Here is a 16,398-nt window from a genome sequence, read left to right as displayed (position 1 = left end):
ATTTCGACAGATCCACCCCGGTCTATATAATAGGCCCATTCAGTGATATATAATTTTAAACTTTTTCTTTCATTTTCTGATAGTATTTAACCACCTAAATATATCTTAAAAAAATTAGGTCAATAGGATTAATAATAAGTGATATATTTAATTTTGAATTTGTAAGACCCTTAAAAAGGTCAACACTGCGGGAGAACAGGTAATGACGTCACGATACCGGCCACTCGACGATCAAGTCGCGAGCAGTCGGAGAGATGTGTAGATATTTGCTATACTTTTACCTATATTATATACCTATATTTTTAAGTGTATAAATAGAGAGTGTATAAGAGATATACATCAAGTCTTGTTGAAATGCATTTTCCACACAACATATTTATTATAAACATAGAATGTCTTGGAATATCTAAATACATTTTCGGATTTTTCTCAATGACGTAAACATTAATTTCTACATTTTCTGTTGCTTTCCATTTTTGTACAAATGTACCCAGCGTACTAGACTCGGTACTTGTGGATGTATGCGACGACGTGTATGTGCGAGCAACTCAGAACCACCCTCGTTTTTCTTTGATTGCCCGTCTATATTATTATTTAAATAAATTACTTATAGGTGCCTCTCGCAACGTATTTCGAAATTTTTGTGGACGGGAACGTTTAGATGGGGTAGAATTTATTTTTTCGACATAAATTTGAAAATTCTGCTCTAAATGTTTAAATAATAATATTTATAACCTCTTAGACGGGCAACCAAAGAAAAACGAGGGTGGTTCTGAGTTGCTTATAGGTCCCTCTCGCCGACGTATTTCGAAATTTTTGTGAACGGGTACGTTTAGATGGGGCAGAAATTTTTTCCAGCATAAATTTTATAATTCTGCTCTAAATGTTCAAATAATAATATTTAAAACCCTCTAGATGGAAAACCAAAGAAAAACTAGAGTGGTTCTTAACTGCTTATAGGTCCCTGTCGCCGTCGTATTTCGAATTTTTTGTGAACACGAACATTTAGATGGGGCAGAATTTATTTCCGGCATAAAGTTGAGAATTGTGCTCTAAATGTTCAAATAATAATATTTTACAACCCCCTAGACGTGCATCCAAAGAAAAACGAAGGTGGTTTTGAGTTGCATACCGTGGCTGGGGAAACCGTGGATAACATCACACAAACTTTTCATTTTTCGGTAATGAAATAAATATTTTATTCGGAGTCGATCCTGAGGTACTTTTGCAGCCTGGAACTATACAATATTTGTACAATCCTCGGTTTCGACCCATTTAGACATAAAAACAATAATTAACGAAACTGCGAATCGATCCACATATCGTATGTATTAACACAGAATGGGAAGAGAGCGAGCGTGAGCGGAGTGCTCTATTATGACGTCAGGCAATGGTTGCTCAACGTTTTTCCGCGCTCTGTTTTCATTAATTTATTTCACACATTTCTCGTTGAAACAAAAAATTAATTTGTGGCATACTAACTAATTAAAGGGTAAACTTTTGAAATATGCAATAAAAAAATTTTACTGAATGGGCCTATTACGTCAATTTGACATTAACTGGTTAATTATGAAAATTTATTACGTATTTGCATACCCCGTAAAATCATGGGGATGTACTGATGTCTGATAACCATAAAATACTTTCCATCTGCTAATTTTTAAAGAAACACGTCACTCCTCAGACAGACAAACTACCCAGCGACGACAAATTCGAAAAGATCTCGCCCGCACCCAGACCGTCTGCGAGCAATAGTCGAAAGCGAGGCAATTTTTCAGAATGCCCCAGCCGCCTCGTCCACCCCCTGACGCTAGACGTCTTTCCCACCCCACCGTAGGCCCTAACGCCCCAGCGGCCGGAGAGATTCCCGAACCTCGGCGCATCACAAAATTCGAAAGCCAAACCGAGTTAAAATCGGATAAAAGTATTTACCTAACGCTTGGTGTTTACAGTCGAACAGCGCGCTGGGCACGACAGGGTCGCCCGCCGACGGATATACCGAGTGATAGTTTATCGTCGCTATCGCCTCTCTGCGCTGGTATTTTTTTTTTTAAATGGGTCGACCCGGTCTGTCAGTGTCGGTGATTACGAGTGTTTCGCTGTGCGCCTCGTTGGATATTTTCGAGTGTGTTTCGAATGTTAATCTTCGCCCGGTTCTAAAATGATTGGGATATTCGGGAGAGTGCATTTTTAAGTGTGTACGAGTGTGTGTGTGGCCTGTGGTTTTTTGCCCTGACGGTGATTAGTTCTGTGCTTGTCGAGAGTTACCGGGGGTTGACAGTTTGTGGAATAATAGCCCTCTTGGAGGATCCGTTGTTGTCTTTGGCGCCTTTAATGGATTACACTTGCTGCATGGGGTCGTTTTGACTTGCGGGGAATTAGCCAGGTTTTAGAAAGGGTAGGTATTCGCTTGTGGATCGAGAAAAAAAAAATACGGGTGCTATGATGCTGTTAGTTTAACAACTCAAAATACTTATAGGAATGAAGGAAAATTGCCAATAGCAGTGACGTGGATGCGGGTAGTTTGACGGGTGTAATTGAGGGAAAAATACGTTAGTCACGAAAATGAGAGCATGGAAAAAATATACACTGTGTCTACTTAAGTTGGAACCATATGGAAAACTTTTTTATTATTGGTTTTATGAAAAAAAGTTATTCTTCATAAAAAGTTCTGCATGGTCTAAAACCTAAGATGCAACCTTCAGTTATCAAAATTTCCCAGTCATATACGAGGCATATCAGAAATTATGAATTTTGCTCAAGAGTAAAGTACCTTTATTTTTGACAATACAGAAGAATATTATAAAGAAAAGTTATTTGAATTAAAAGTTATTTTCAAATATGCAAAATTATGTTTGTTTTTGTATAAATATGTATGATCTTTGTATGGATTTTCCTATTTCTTAAATAAATAATTATTATGCATTCGTTACGTATTTAAATTGCAAGGTTGTTCATAAACATTAACAAATTTAAAGGCTATCATATTTTTAACAGATAAGAGAGATAAATACAAATAATTTATAATGTAAAACGTAAATAATCACAAAACCATCTCCATGCTGAATGGCTGTAATTGCATATTTGAAAATAACTTAATTCAAAATAACTTCTTTATAACATTCTTCTGTATTATCAAAAATAAAGATACTTTACTCTTGAGCAAAATTCATAATTTCTGATATACCTCGTATATGGCTGGGAAATTTTGATCACTGAAGGTTGCATTTTAGTTTTTAGACCACGCAAAACTTTTTATGAAGAATAACTATTTTTCATAAAACCAATAATAAAAAAGTTTTCATTAAAAACAATCTTTAATAATTTTTGGGTATAAACAGTAGGAAATAAACAAATAAATTATAATTTAATGTTGCAAATCATAAAACATTTATTGTATTGAATTCATTGGTTTGTCAGTGCATCCTAGATTTAATGTCGATTTTTAGAATAGAAAAAATAGAAATCAAGGCAATTTTTATTAAAAATAAAACATGAACTCGTTTATTATTCTTTTTCTCATAAACGGTCCATTTCGTCGACAATAAACAAGAGTACCTTTTTTTAGTTTAAGGTTGAAGCTACCCAGATTTATTATTTTAAAGTCTTTATCATACAGGGCGTTAAAAATTTAGGCAGTAAGTTGTAAAGCTTAGCCCGCCCCAGGTAAACTAAAAAAGCTAAATATGTCCAAGGACACTATTTTAAGAGGTCCTTACTAGTGTCCATCACATAAAATTTTTATTAAATTATATTAAGGAGGTTTATCGGGTACGGGAGTACATCTAAAGTCTAACGAGAGTTTCTGTAGATTCGCTAGTGACTAAAGTAGTAAGCCTTTAGATTCGTCAACGTTGCACTTGGCTGGCTCGCTCGCCTCGGCCATCGCTCGCTCGCGTTCGATCATTCTGTTTGCTTGGACACCTGCAAATTTCAAATAATACGCTACGTCGAGACCGAGAAACAAATCTTGTAAGATAAAATCTCAGTTTTTGTTTTACGTACATGATTTCAGGATCCCGCTTTTTTAAATTAATCAAAGACAACTTCGAGACTCACGAATTTTTCATTTTAGAAGAACACGTAGATACGAATGCAATTTTGCTACAGATTCGAATGATGCGAGTAAGCAATTTTTCGTCAGTCGCTTCTGTTTTAAACGTGAAGGTAAATTAAATCTCCCTCTTCGGTAAATGTCGCGTATGCTGGGCATATTAACTCGCATCAACTTGTATAAACAGTGTATTTTCCTTTGATTTAAACTCATAATCTTGAAAATTGAGTTGTAACCCCGAGAATATCGCGCTATGTACCATATTAAATTTGTTAAAAATCGCAACGTTCCTTTCACTTAAAGTCCCTGTTTTTTAAACCATTTCACAAGACAGAAATTTTTATTTCCTTAACCGTTCTACATTTAATATTGGGAATTAACTTGTAAGTCCAAGAAACCTACCTGCTTTCCATTCTCGTTGAAATATAAACATTGGGCCTTAAGATGCTGACAAAGTCCCTTAACGCAAGAATTTCCATAACTTATTGACGTTGGGGAAACGGATCATGTTTTTTGATATTTGCAATGCAGAAGACGTTACTGGGACTTGTAATTTAAAGTAAAATATATTTTAATGTAGGAAAGCTACATTTTCGTTGCCTAAATGTATTGGGGTATAAATGTAGCCAGTATTATTCGAGTCATTACCATATTAGTCATTCTATTCTAGCTGACAGTCATCACAAAAAAACAGTAACCTCGCCCAATTCAATATACCCGTTAGTTTGCGTTACAACAACACTTTGAAGACGATTATAATAACGTTTGGCATTATTCCGGTGTCCGTAGGTCATATTTTGGTAATTCGGTATGTGCCAAAACAATAGGAATATTATACCCATTCACAAAAAGGCACTGACAATAGGAGCATCATCAATAGCACTTATCTCGATGTGGAAAACAACCGAATGCAAATCATGTATAATTTCATGAATAGAAAGAATAATGGAAGAGGGTCATTTCTTTTTGTTATGATTACAAGCGGAGTCTCGTACGAAACAAGAGGTTATCAAAACAACTATAAAAGTATCATAAAAGGAATAGCTTATAGTTGACTGGCTGGATTGTGAAACATACCTTGCAGTTTTTTGTGGGCACGTTTGTCAGTTGTATTGTGATGAAATAGAATGTAGTAAGCGCACAGAACTTTTCGACGTTCATTCTTCTTCATAAAATCATCAGTGACGACAATAAAAAATTTTCTGTAGGTAAAATCTCGGAAAACGTACGAATTTACGACTAATGTGACAGAAATTCCCCACGCTAAAGTCACACTAGTGCAAATTCGCACCGATTGGATTTTTCAGGCTCTTTAGTTTGGCCGACAATAATAGACTGATGCCAGGTGTGGTACGGCTCGATTATTTGGTACACATACACCGGGTTCGATCCCCGGTGTCGGCAGTGGCAATGTCGATGGATAATGGGTGTTTGTCCGCGTTTTTTCAAGTGTAGTCCCCTTCCGCACAAGCCTTTGGCTTTTGGATTTGGGGGTTGTCTCATTTCTGTGGTGTGTTTTATGTTTTTTTTATAGAAGGTGGGAGGTGCTCTCGGCACCTGAGAAATGCCAGCTGTTAAAAAAGAGGTGGTGCGAATTCGCACTAGTGTGACTTTTGAGGGTTGAGGTAACATTAAATGTAGTTAATAATGTTAATATTGCAAATTATACTGAATTAATAGCACTACTTATTTGAAGGACTAGCTTTTCAAGAAATAATAAGTTGTAGCAGACTAAGAAATTAACAATTTTCTCCAAAATGATTCAGACAGCACACACAGGATATCCTAGAAATAAGTGTCAAAATTTTAGCTGCAATTGTAACCATAAGTAACAATCAACATGATGCGCAATCACAACTGCTAATACCTCCTCGTGCTTCTTACATTTGACACGTAGTGTAGTAAAACACTTGTAAAGATATTGAATCATTCATAAGAAATGACAAAAAAGTTGTTGCTTTTTGACTTAAATATGTTTAACTTACTTTTGATGCAATTATATTTACATTTTATTTTAACTGACGCTCATGATGCCTGTAGCTAACAAAATCTGAGAAATATTAAATGTACCTAAGTGCATAGAAGGTACAGATTCACCCTGTATAAAAGTTGTTTAGGTCATGGAGTGTCTCTTTCTAATACCAAATGGCAGAAATAAAGGATACACCCTGTATAAAAGTTGTTTAGGTCACGGGGTGTCTCTTTCCAACACCAAATGGCAGAAATAAGGTGAAATCTGAATAAAAAAAGCGCAAATGCTGGTTTGAATTTCGTCATAGAAAAGCTAGATCGGATTTCAGGTGTCAATTTTGGTGGGAAACCGAAAAAATGTCCACCGCACCACACAAATTCGAAGTTTTCTAATACCCCCTGCTGAGAAATCGCGATACACACGACCGTAGCTACATTATTCCCTTTTAATTGTGAGCATTTTCCGCTGCAGCAAGCGCAATTTAATCCGCAACTCCACCACCGTAAAACAAGCTGCGCTGCCTGTGTCATTTGCCAACAAAGTTAAAGTTTACTGCCTCGAGTTTATAACAAACTCGGTAAGTTAAAGCATGCAAAAGAATGGCCGCTTGTCGGGTCGACAGACGACCAAGACGTATTAAAACTACAATAAACTTCGACTTCGCATTTGAATAGGAGCAGCAAATCTTCCGTGCGGAATTAATTGAAACAAACAGCTAGATTTATTGGATGATTTATAGTCGCGGCGGTTTTTCTCGGCGCGAAATTTGCGGGGTAAGATTTACTAACCCGAATTTTTTTATGTTTATGTCTCCTACAAATATGTATAGTCTACATTGATATACAGTATTCTGTCGTTTTTGTAACCAGGGTTACGTCATGTGATGTACACTAATAAAAGTTGTATGTAAAATTACGTACGATATAGATCATTGGTTATTCTGATACCACAAACGTATCTTGTATGTTTAATTATGCAAAAAAAAACATTGCAAATATACAGGGTGATCCGTTAACGGTACGGAAAGGCTGTATACAGGTCTGGCCAGGTAATTCTTTCGTATAGACTAAGTAAATTACACCAAGTTCGGGTGGAAGGGGTCGCACATGACATATATCATCAAGACTGCGACTCGGACTCTCGCAATTGGCTGGCTGTGGGAGCGCACGTGCCCCGTTGCATTTTTTGTGAACCGACCGAATACCTAAAGCGCTTTGCTGTTTGTTTAGTTTTATTTTTATTAATATAATTCCACACAAACCTTTGGTAAGAAGTAGAATATTACAAAATAAAAATGGTGTACAGTGTCGAACAAAAAATTAATATTATTAAGTGGTATTGTCGTGCAGAATCGTTGGTCGATTTATATTTTTATACCCCGACGAACCAGTCCTCACTGCTAGAACTGTTTTGGATATTTTTCATAAATTTGAGGAGTGTGGATGTGTTAATGGGTGTACGAAATGTAGCAATCAGGAACCTCGTCAAATTCCTGAAGCAGGGAGAGAAAAAGAGGTTAATGTCTGTGCTTTCGTGGAAGTAAGTGAGCCGTGTTCTTCCTCCCAAATCTCCGAAGAACTTGACATTCCAAGTCGTACAGTTCGTCGTATCTTAAAAAAGAATGGTTACAAAGCCTATACAATGCAAACTTCTCAAGAAATTATTCCTGGTGATCAAATAAGGCGTTTGGACTTTTGTGGATCCATTAGGGAAAAAATAGATGAAAATAATGAATTTGATTATTTGGAACAAACTTTTCCTGAAAGGTTTATTTCCACAAGAGGTATCATACCTTGGCCTCCTCAATCTCCAGATCTGACTTTTTTTATGGGGTCATTTAACTTCTCTACAAACATCGACACGAAAGAGCCGAATTATGGCTTAAAATTAGAAATATTTTAGAATCAGTTACTCCTGAAATTTTGTCAAATGTTCGTCAAGATTTTACGACAGTATAGTTTTACAATTTAATTTTGGCTTGGACTATGTCGATGTTATTTAGAGAACGAAATAAAGGAGGATGTTCTTAACACAACTTCATTGAAAAAAACCTATATCGGTTCATTTAGTTTTTTTAGTAAACGGAGACAATTACAAAACTTTTCTGATTAGTGTCGTCTACCGTTGCGCAGGAAAATAATATTTTTATTCCCATATCGTAAATATAAATTGTATTAATGGTTCTTCAAAATAAGCCGTCGTTGCTTGAAATTGATTAAGGCATTCAGAAGTTATGACAATTTAAAAATTTCAAGATGGCGCCCTTCATACTGGCGTTGCTATGGTAATAACAAAAAAAAAGTTCTTACAAAACTTGTGAAGGATTTAACAGTGTATCTAAAAAGTGTATTTTCGACTTAGGTTATATAAGCAAAATTTCGAAAAAAACAATTTTCTGTAGCACTATAACAGTAGCGCCCTCTAGCGGTGAAGTTACAAACTTTTTGGATGTTCTTGTTAAACTAGTCTAGTTTCCTAGCTGCTGCGTACGGTTAATGGATCACCCTGTATATAAATGTTTATTAAAATTTTTTCCAGGGTAAATTTCTGTGAATGTTTTTTTTTACACTTAATTGATTGACTATAAAGGGCGTATAAATTGTTTACTAGTTGAAAATCAAAGAACCCAATGTAAATGGACGATATATAACACGCAACATGTACAGGGTGTCCTTATTTCAAGTCGCATCATTGGCATCTCGGTTATCTTAAAGGCTACGAGGTCGTTCAATTTTTACTCTAGTCTTAATTTTTTCATATTCGTCGAAATACCAAATCAATCTCTTTTAGAAATAGTTCTTAATTCCAAACTTATCGATTAATTAATAATTTTTCGAGAACACCCTGTTACGTAGAGTTGCTCGTACCGAAAGAACCCAATTCCTGTCGTATTTCCGAAACACGTCACGAATATGTCATATACGGTTTTATTAATTAACTAATAACCCGATATGTACGATGATCCGTACATTCGGAGCATTGGGCTAATGCAAATTTCATATGTAACACTAGAAATGTGTAGTTTTCGCCATCGCTTTTGATCCGACCTGGATCATCCCAGTTCTCGGCCTGGGAACAGTCCACATTTATAATTAGAATGTATTTTACCATCGATTAAACCGAGCAGACGGTCCCTAGCGAACGTGCATTCTTGGGTCACGTCATACGAGGGAATTGACCCTCAAAAAAATTAAATTTAAAAACAGGCCTTATTGCTTAAGAGTTGCTATAACAGATATGGTTTTGTAAAATGTAATGATAAGGTTCTAATTTCATTTTTTTTTTGAGGAATTTCTGTGAAACATATAGACCAGGGATATGAAGAAAATTCTGTGACTGTTAAGTAGCCTGGGATCTGGAGTTTTTCATAAAATTTGGGTGAATTTTAGTATAAAATGTGCAAAACCCACACACCATCAGGTCAGGTTTTTTAATAATTAACACTTTATAGATTTAAAATAACCTGAAATATCACTTTTTTGCCTACCAAAAAAAAACGATAATTATTATTATAAGAAAGTAACCAACTTGTAGGGAATAAAAAAACCTTTAAAATGGCGATTTTTAAAATCCGATACGATAATTTATTGCTCGGGAAATTGCAAAAAACTGTCAAAATTCGATTATTACTAAATAAACAATAAGTTTTGCAAAAGTCAACCTACGACTTTGATATTGCACAAATAGTTGGCTTTTATAGTATTTGCCCCAAATTAAGTTAAGTTAATTTGTGTAAAAATACCAGCTTTATGAATTTGGAAAAGTAATCTTTCTAAAAAGCAACTAGCAACAAATTTATTCTAATTGTTTATAAGACAAAAATGACAGTGTTTTTGTGGTACGTTTTTGCAGTGGTAAAAAACAATTTTTTGCAATAAAATAATTTTTTCCAATAAAAGAAGTCTTTCTCTTTCATATGACACCCGCAGAATTAAAATATCTTAGTATTGTAATTTTGCATCTCAAGTTATTGCAAAAATAATGCCTCTGGGACTAACATTTAGAGTTTTGCAAAAACTATTGGATGAATCGGTCTAAAATTTTAATCATATATTAAGGACTATAAAAGCCAACTATTTGTGCAATATCAAAATCGTAGGTTAACTTTTGACAGTTTTTTGAAACCTGAGCAACAAATTATCGTATCTGATTTTAAAAACCGTCATTTTAAAGGTTTTTTATTCCTTACAAGTTGGTTACTTTCACATTATAATAAAAATTATCGACTTTTTTTGGTGGGCAAAAAAGTGATATTTTGGGTTATTTTAAATCTTTTAGTGTTAATTATTAAAAAACCTGACCTGATGGTGTGTGGATTTTGCACATATTATACTAAAATTCATCCAAATTGTATGAAAAACTTTACAGATCCCTGGCTACTCAACAGTTACCACCAGGTCATTTATTTTCCTCATATCCCTGGTCTAATAATGGACAAAGTAATTAAATAAAAGCTTTCTATAGTGTAACGCATTTTGGCACTATTATCTTCAGGGGAGTTTTGCAGAGGACATACATGGTGATAAAATGGTTACAAATAAATGTTGTAATGTAAAGATAAACCAAAGGGGACAGTTTCCTATTTTTTACTCTATTTTATGGACATTAAGTTAATTCCAATAATTTAAAAAATATATTCTAGTCATAAAATGAGTCAAATACTGCTCTTCAATATCATACAGTTTATCACAATGTTTGTCGTTTCATTTAATCTTATACTAGCAGATAGAATAACATATAACAACTTCCGTACTACACCAGATATCCCAATGAAAAATAAAAATTAATTTAAAGAAATGTGACTTTACAACAAATGTTCAATGTGACCACCATTTATTTCAATACATTTGTCTATTTTTTTCTAAACGATTTTCTAATTTAAACAAATATGTTTGGCTTATTGGCAATGAAATTAGTAGAGTTGACGATTTGTTCATCATTTAAATGAAACACCCGTTAACTCCGTAAGGATCTAAGCGTGATGTGTCAATTCTTAATATTTTCAGCCCAGGGTTATCCAGTTAGCGTATGTACAACTATTAATGAATCACCCTGTCTATCCCAGCCTATCTTTGGGTGAAGGCCTATTAGAATATTTCAGTGACCACTTCGATTTGAATTTTGAAATTTTGGTCCTTGGGGGTTTTCGGGGGTGCTGTCTTTAAATAAAATAATGTCATTGTCAACAATTATTTGTAAGTTGGCAGTCCTTGTCATGTATATACAAAGGTATACAGGGTGTAACTAAATAAGTGTAAAACATTTAAGGGGGTTTAATTTTTAAGAAACTTCATTGGAGCATCCCTTGTTAAGATGTTAGAAGCTTCTACAAGATATGCTGAAATGTATCCTCAACGGCAGCATCCTTCACATAGAATATTTGCCCGACTTCATCAACGATTACGTGAATATGGTTCATTCAACAAAAGAACGCAGGATTGTGGTCGCCATCGAGAAGTAAGAACACCACAGCTTGAGGAAGCAGTACTTAATTTGATAGAAGAACAACCTACTACCAGTACTAGAAAGATTGCTTTCCAGCTAAATGTTGATCATATGACGGTATTTCGAATTTTAAAGGAACATCTCTTATACCCTTACCATCTGCAACGAGTACAGGCACTGTTACCGCGAGACTTTCCGAACCGTCTTGAATTTTGCAATTGGATGCTGGAAATGATTAGAAGAAATCGTGACTTTCTGAAGACGATCGAATTCACAGACGAATGTAGTTTTTCTCGGGACAAGATTATTAATTTTCATAATTACCACATATGGGCTGATGAAAACCCTCACGCTATTGTCGAAACTAACCATCAAGAACAGTTTTCTCTTAACGTGTGGGTCGGAGTTATTGGGGATTATTTAATTGGGCCTCATTTTCTACCTCCTCGATTAAATGGTGAGGCATACGTTCAATTTTTAAGAGAAGTGCATCCCGTACTGCTGGAGGAAGTTCCTTTGGGCGTCAGAAGGGATATGGTTTTTATGCATGATGGGGCTCCCGCCCATTTTAGTCAAGTAGCACGTCAGCATTTAACTGAAACATATGCAAATCAGTGGATAGGTCGAGGAGGACCACAGAATTGGCCCGCTCGATCCCCGGATCTCAATCCTCTGGATTTGTCTACTTGGGGCCATTTGCAGCATTTGGTTTATCGTACTCCTGTTCGCGATGTAGAGGACTTAAGAAACCGCATTATCGATGCGTGCAGGGTAATTAGAGAGACTCCAGGAATATTTGAGCGAATACGTGGCTCAATGCGCCGACGTCTAGACGCATGCGTAATGTCTGAAGGTAGACATATTGAACATTTACTATGATTTCTACATGTTGTATGTTTTGTTATTATTAAATTAGTTTTGATTATTCCCCTTTAATCATTTAATGCAGGTAGTAACTACAAAATAACAGTAAATCCAGTCCGCATTTATGACGATGTATCTCTGTAGTTGTTCGTAAAATAATTTTTTACTGCGAACTGGTTTAATTTGGGCAAAAAATTCAAGAGACATTTTTTTTTAGAATGAAACAGGCTATCGGAAATAATTTTTTAAATGGTAAAAAAATAATAAGACAAAAAATTACGTTGGAAATAAATTTTAGGGGTTGCGTTTTCCACCCCTTACTACCATGGGGTAAACCAAATAAATTACTGGCTAAGTGTCTTTTTGGTAGTAGAAAATGTCAGGTTAATTTCAATATTGTAACTTGTTTAGTGCTTGTGAAAAAAATTGTTAAACAAATTTTATGTACCCCCTTTAAGGGGCTGTATCTTAACAAGGGATGCTCCAATGAAGTTTCTTTATATGAAAGATCCTATCTTTTTTTCGATGAGGAATCACCCCATAAATGTTTTACACTTATTTAGTTACACCCTGTATAATACGCTACATGATCGCTCGCTCAGCTGATTGCTTTAACGTATAAAATGTCGGATGAAGAACAGTCGGTAGAAAGGAAAATTTGTGACCAAAAGAAAGTATGAGTGCTTGAGAATTAGAGCAGAAAATAGCAAGGCAGGAAAAAACGCTGTTGAAGGGAAGATTGTGGAGCCAGAACCTCCGCACACCGTTCGAGTGTATCAACTAATCGACAAAGAATACAATTTATGTTAAATATTCAAATTTTTGGCATTAATTAAACACAAAAACAAATCGGCAAATAATTCGCATTGCAAAAATAATATATCTCAATGATACGAAGTTAGCTGCACTTTTTCGTGGCACCCGATCCTTCTTAAGCAGATATACTACCATCATATAACGGGTAGGGTTTCTGGATAATATTCCAAACATCTAACGATTTCAGACGTTGCGTAAGGAGGTCAAGGAACACCTATAACGTCGCGCCACTCCACGTTTTCCAGCAGCTCGCTCGGAAAATATCGCCCGACTTAATCTGTCCACATTTAAATATCAAAATTATAAATCACAACCGCGCGGGGCGAGGCAGCGGCGATATCTCATTCCTTTCCACGTTCCTATGGTGTCAAATAAATAGCGGAGAGAATAAATTTTTTATCCGACCGACTCCCTCGGCCGAGGAGTTTCGATAAATATTAAAGGAGCCAGCCCCGGCCGCCCGCGCGTCGTACTATTTTACGTGGAAATCGCCTTTTCAATTTTTGATGCGCCCGTTTCATAGAAAGTTTGGAGACGCGATATCCACGCTCGAGAATTCAAGCGGCGGCGGCGTGCCGAGCGTCAAGTGAGACAATGAATAATTAGACAATGGAACACCTGCCTTTTTTCCGTGCGACGGCTTCTTATCGGGGTGGTACAGGGGAATCCTAAAGTTGACCGTAAATCAGTCTGTAACTACCCATCTCAGGTGGCGATGAAAATTCATAAAATCGGTTTCTTTGATCAGACACGTGACTGTCAAGTTTTAATAAGACAGGAAAAATTGCGAGGGGTATGCCACTTCACAAAATTTGTACACGTATTTATAAATATTTGGATATTTAAAGTATTTATGGTATTTAAACGTATTTAAAGGTAATTGTAAATACCCTGCAGGGATTTAATTGTATTTATCCACGACTATTGTATAATGTACCCATTATACGTCTGTTTGCTCGACCTTAATAATACCCATTAATCACGGCAGTGATTAATGAGTCATTAATCACTACTGCAAGATGCTTCCTTAATTTAGCTATAATATTATATTGTTCTGCTACAAACAATCCGTTTTTAAAATTTTATCGTGTAAACCACTAAATATTTTCAATTCAGTGCTGTACATATAAAAAAAAAAAATTAAAAAAGTGAATTTTCCTAGACCGGATTCGAACCCGGGACCCGCGGTTGGAAGGGAAAGAGCATCTACACTGAGCCATCAGCGACTTCATTTGTGCGAGTCGTATATCTGTTTCTTAACATACCATGTTTTTCGAAACATTTCAAAAAAAACTTCTACAAAAATTTTTAGTAGTCGTGTATAAAGTATAGTATTCTACTCCCGTATAATGGGTATTATTCACTCGGTGATTTAGGCCACTCGCCTGCGGCTCGTGGCCGTAAACTTCACCTCGTGAATAATACCCATCATTATACGCTCGTTGAATAATATACTATTAAGTCTAATTATTAAGATTTGATTATTTTCATAATTTCATATATAGGTACAATATTTAGGTCTACGAAATTTTAAAAATAAATGCCTAGAATATAATTATTGTGGAACTTATTACGATTACCTGCTGATGTTTCAAAAATTATTTTATGATTTTTCTTAACCACATTAATCACTTAAAACCCTAGTAATTCAAATTTTTAGAGAATTTTGAACCTACTTTCCGTTTTTGTATAAAAACTGGCTTTTTGAACATTTAAGGAAATGCAAATAATAATGATATACAGCAATGCAGAACAAGTTATTTATTTGATAAATATAACTTACACAGTAATGTATGTAAAAATCGATATAAATACATAATTAAAAGGTTTTTTTTAAGTTTTTATATTTTTTTTATATTGCTACTTTGTCACGACTTTTTTTTAAAAAAAGGGTGAATTTCCTAATAGGTTGATGGGCTCATAGAAAATAAACTTTTCCCGAACTACCTACTCTTCGTTTTTTGCATTGATCCAAGCCTTTTTTAAAAACTTTATTTCAACACCATTCTGGTTTTCAATTATTTATTCGTCCTAAAAACCAGTCTTCTTCATATAATACTGCATAGTACTTTTCGATTTCTATACAAAATTTTTTCCGTGTCAACACAAGATTTGAAAAATTTTTCAATCTGAAGAACACAAAACAAGTAATATAACACGAGTCGGTCTGCTCTAAATTAAGTGATATCTGTTTTATTCACATTTAGTAGAATATTTTTCACTCTAGCTTCCACGCCACTTTGTAAATTAGTAAATACATAATTCTTGATCCATCTAATACATTTTTGCACTATTTATTTTTTCTCCGTCAGAAATCTCAAATTTCAAGATATCGGTTTTAGTTTTTATTGGTGTTATTTTTCTTTCCTTGGTAGGCACAACGCATTCAGAATGTGGAGATATTGAGGATTGATTGCTAGATGCAGAGGTCGTTGCAACATTAAAATTTTCTTTGTTACGATTTTTAGATACTTTATTTGCATGATAATCTTTTGCAAATTTTGAGAAAAAGTTTCTTATGGTAAAAATCAAAATTGTTCTGGATTATTAGAAAATTCTTCTAAGTAGTCAGATAATTTTTCAGGGAAAATGTTACCTACTAATTTGTAGACGAGCAATTTTTTCTATCTCATTAATATCATTTTCATCAATTTCATGCAGGATATTGTCGTTATCAAATCCTGTGAATGATAATAAGTTTTCGATAAAAGGCACATTTACTTCAAATTTATCCTCAAACATTTCAAAAATAGATTTTTCAATGTCTTCCTGGTATCTTTTGCACCGAGGGTACATCTGAGGGTACACAGGTGATAAGGCGTTATTCGAAGTCATTCTGTAATACAAAGTAAGAAGTAAAAAATGAATTATTTGAAAGATAAATACTATTCACAATGACTGGCAATGATTCTGTGGGTGTCTACAAACATGTAAATTTTAAGACAAACGTAAATTAACTTGAAGCGGCTTATTTATATAACAGTTATTTTAGCGACAACTGATTTACAATAAGGATCTAATATATATTTAGGTTGATTTTTAAAAAAATTGATTAATTTATATCGAATATATTCATTAACTTATGTTTGTAGGTATGTATATGTACTCGTATATGTTTACATCATTTGCCTAAAACTGAGTTTAAAAAATATTGCAAAATTACTTACCTTAATAAAAAATTTTCAGAAAAATTGGGCAAATTGTAAACTTATAAACACATATCCAAGTTTAGTTAACCATATTTAAA

At 34.7% G+C, this 16,398-nt stretch overlaps 1 protein-coding gene across 1 annotated transcript in view; it reads left to right on the top strand.

Annotated features, from left to right (window-relative positions):
- Positions 1-2,132: 2,132 nt before the first annotated feature.
- The window catches only part of LOC108911668, an 86,656-nt gene continuing 72,390 nt past the window's right edge, over positions 2,133-16,398 (top strand). Inside the window, exon 1 of the mRNA XM_018716657.2 lies at positions 2,133-2,398. The gene's annotated coding sequence lies outside the window, so the exon portion shown is untranslated. The remainder of the gene's footprint in view (positions 2,399-16,398) is intronic.

This window comes from Anoplophora glabripennis, unplaced genomic scaffold, assembly GCF_000390285.2.
Source record: "Anoplophora glabripennis isolate ALB-LARVAE unplaced genomic scaffold, Agla_2.0 scaffold537, whole genome shotgun sequence".
NCBI classification, from domain to species: Eukaryota; Metazoa; Arthropoda; class Insecta; order Coleoptera; family Cerambycidae; genus Anoplophora; species Anoplophora glabripennis.
Note: the sequence above shows the minus strand (reverse complement) of the source record. Positions and strands in the feature narration are given on the sequence as shown.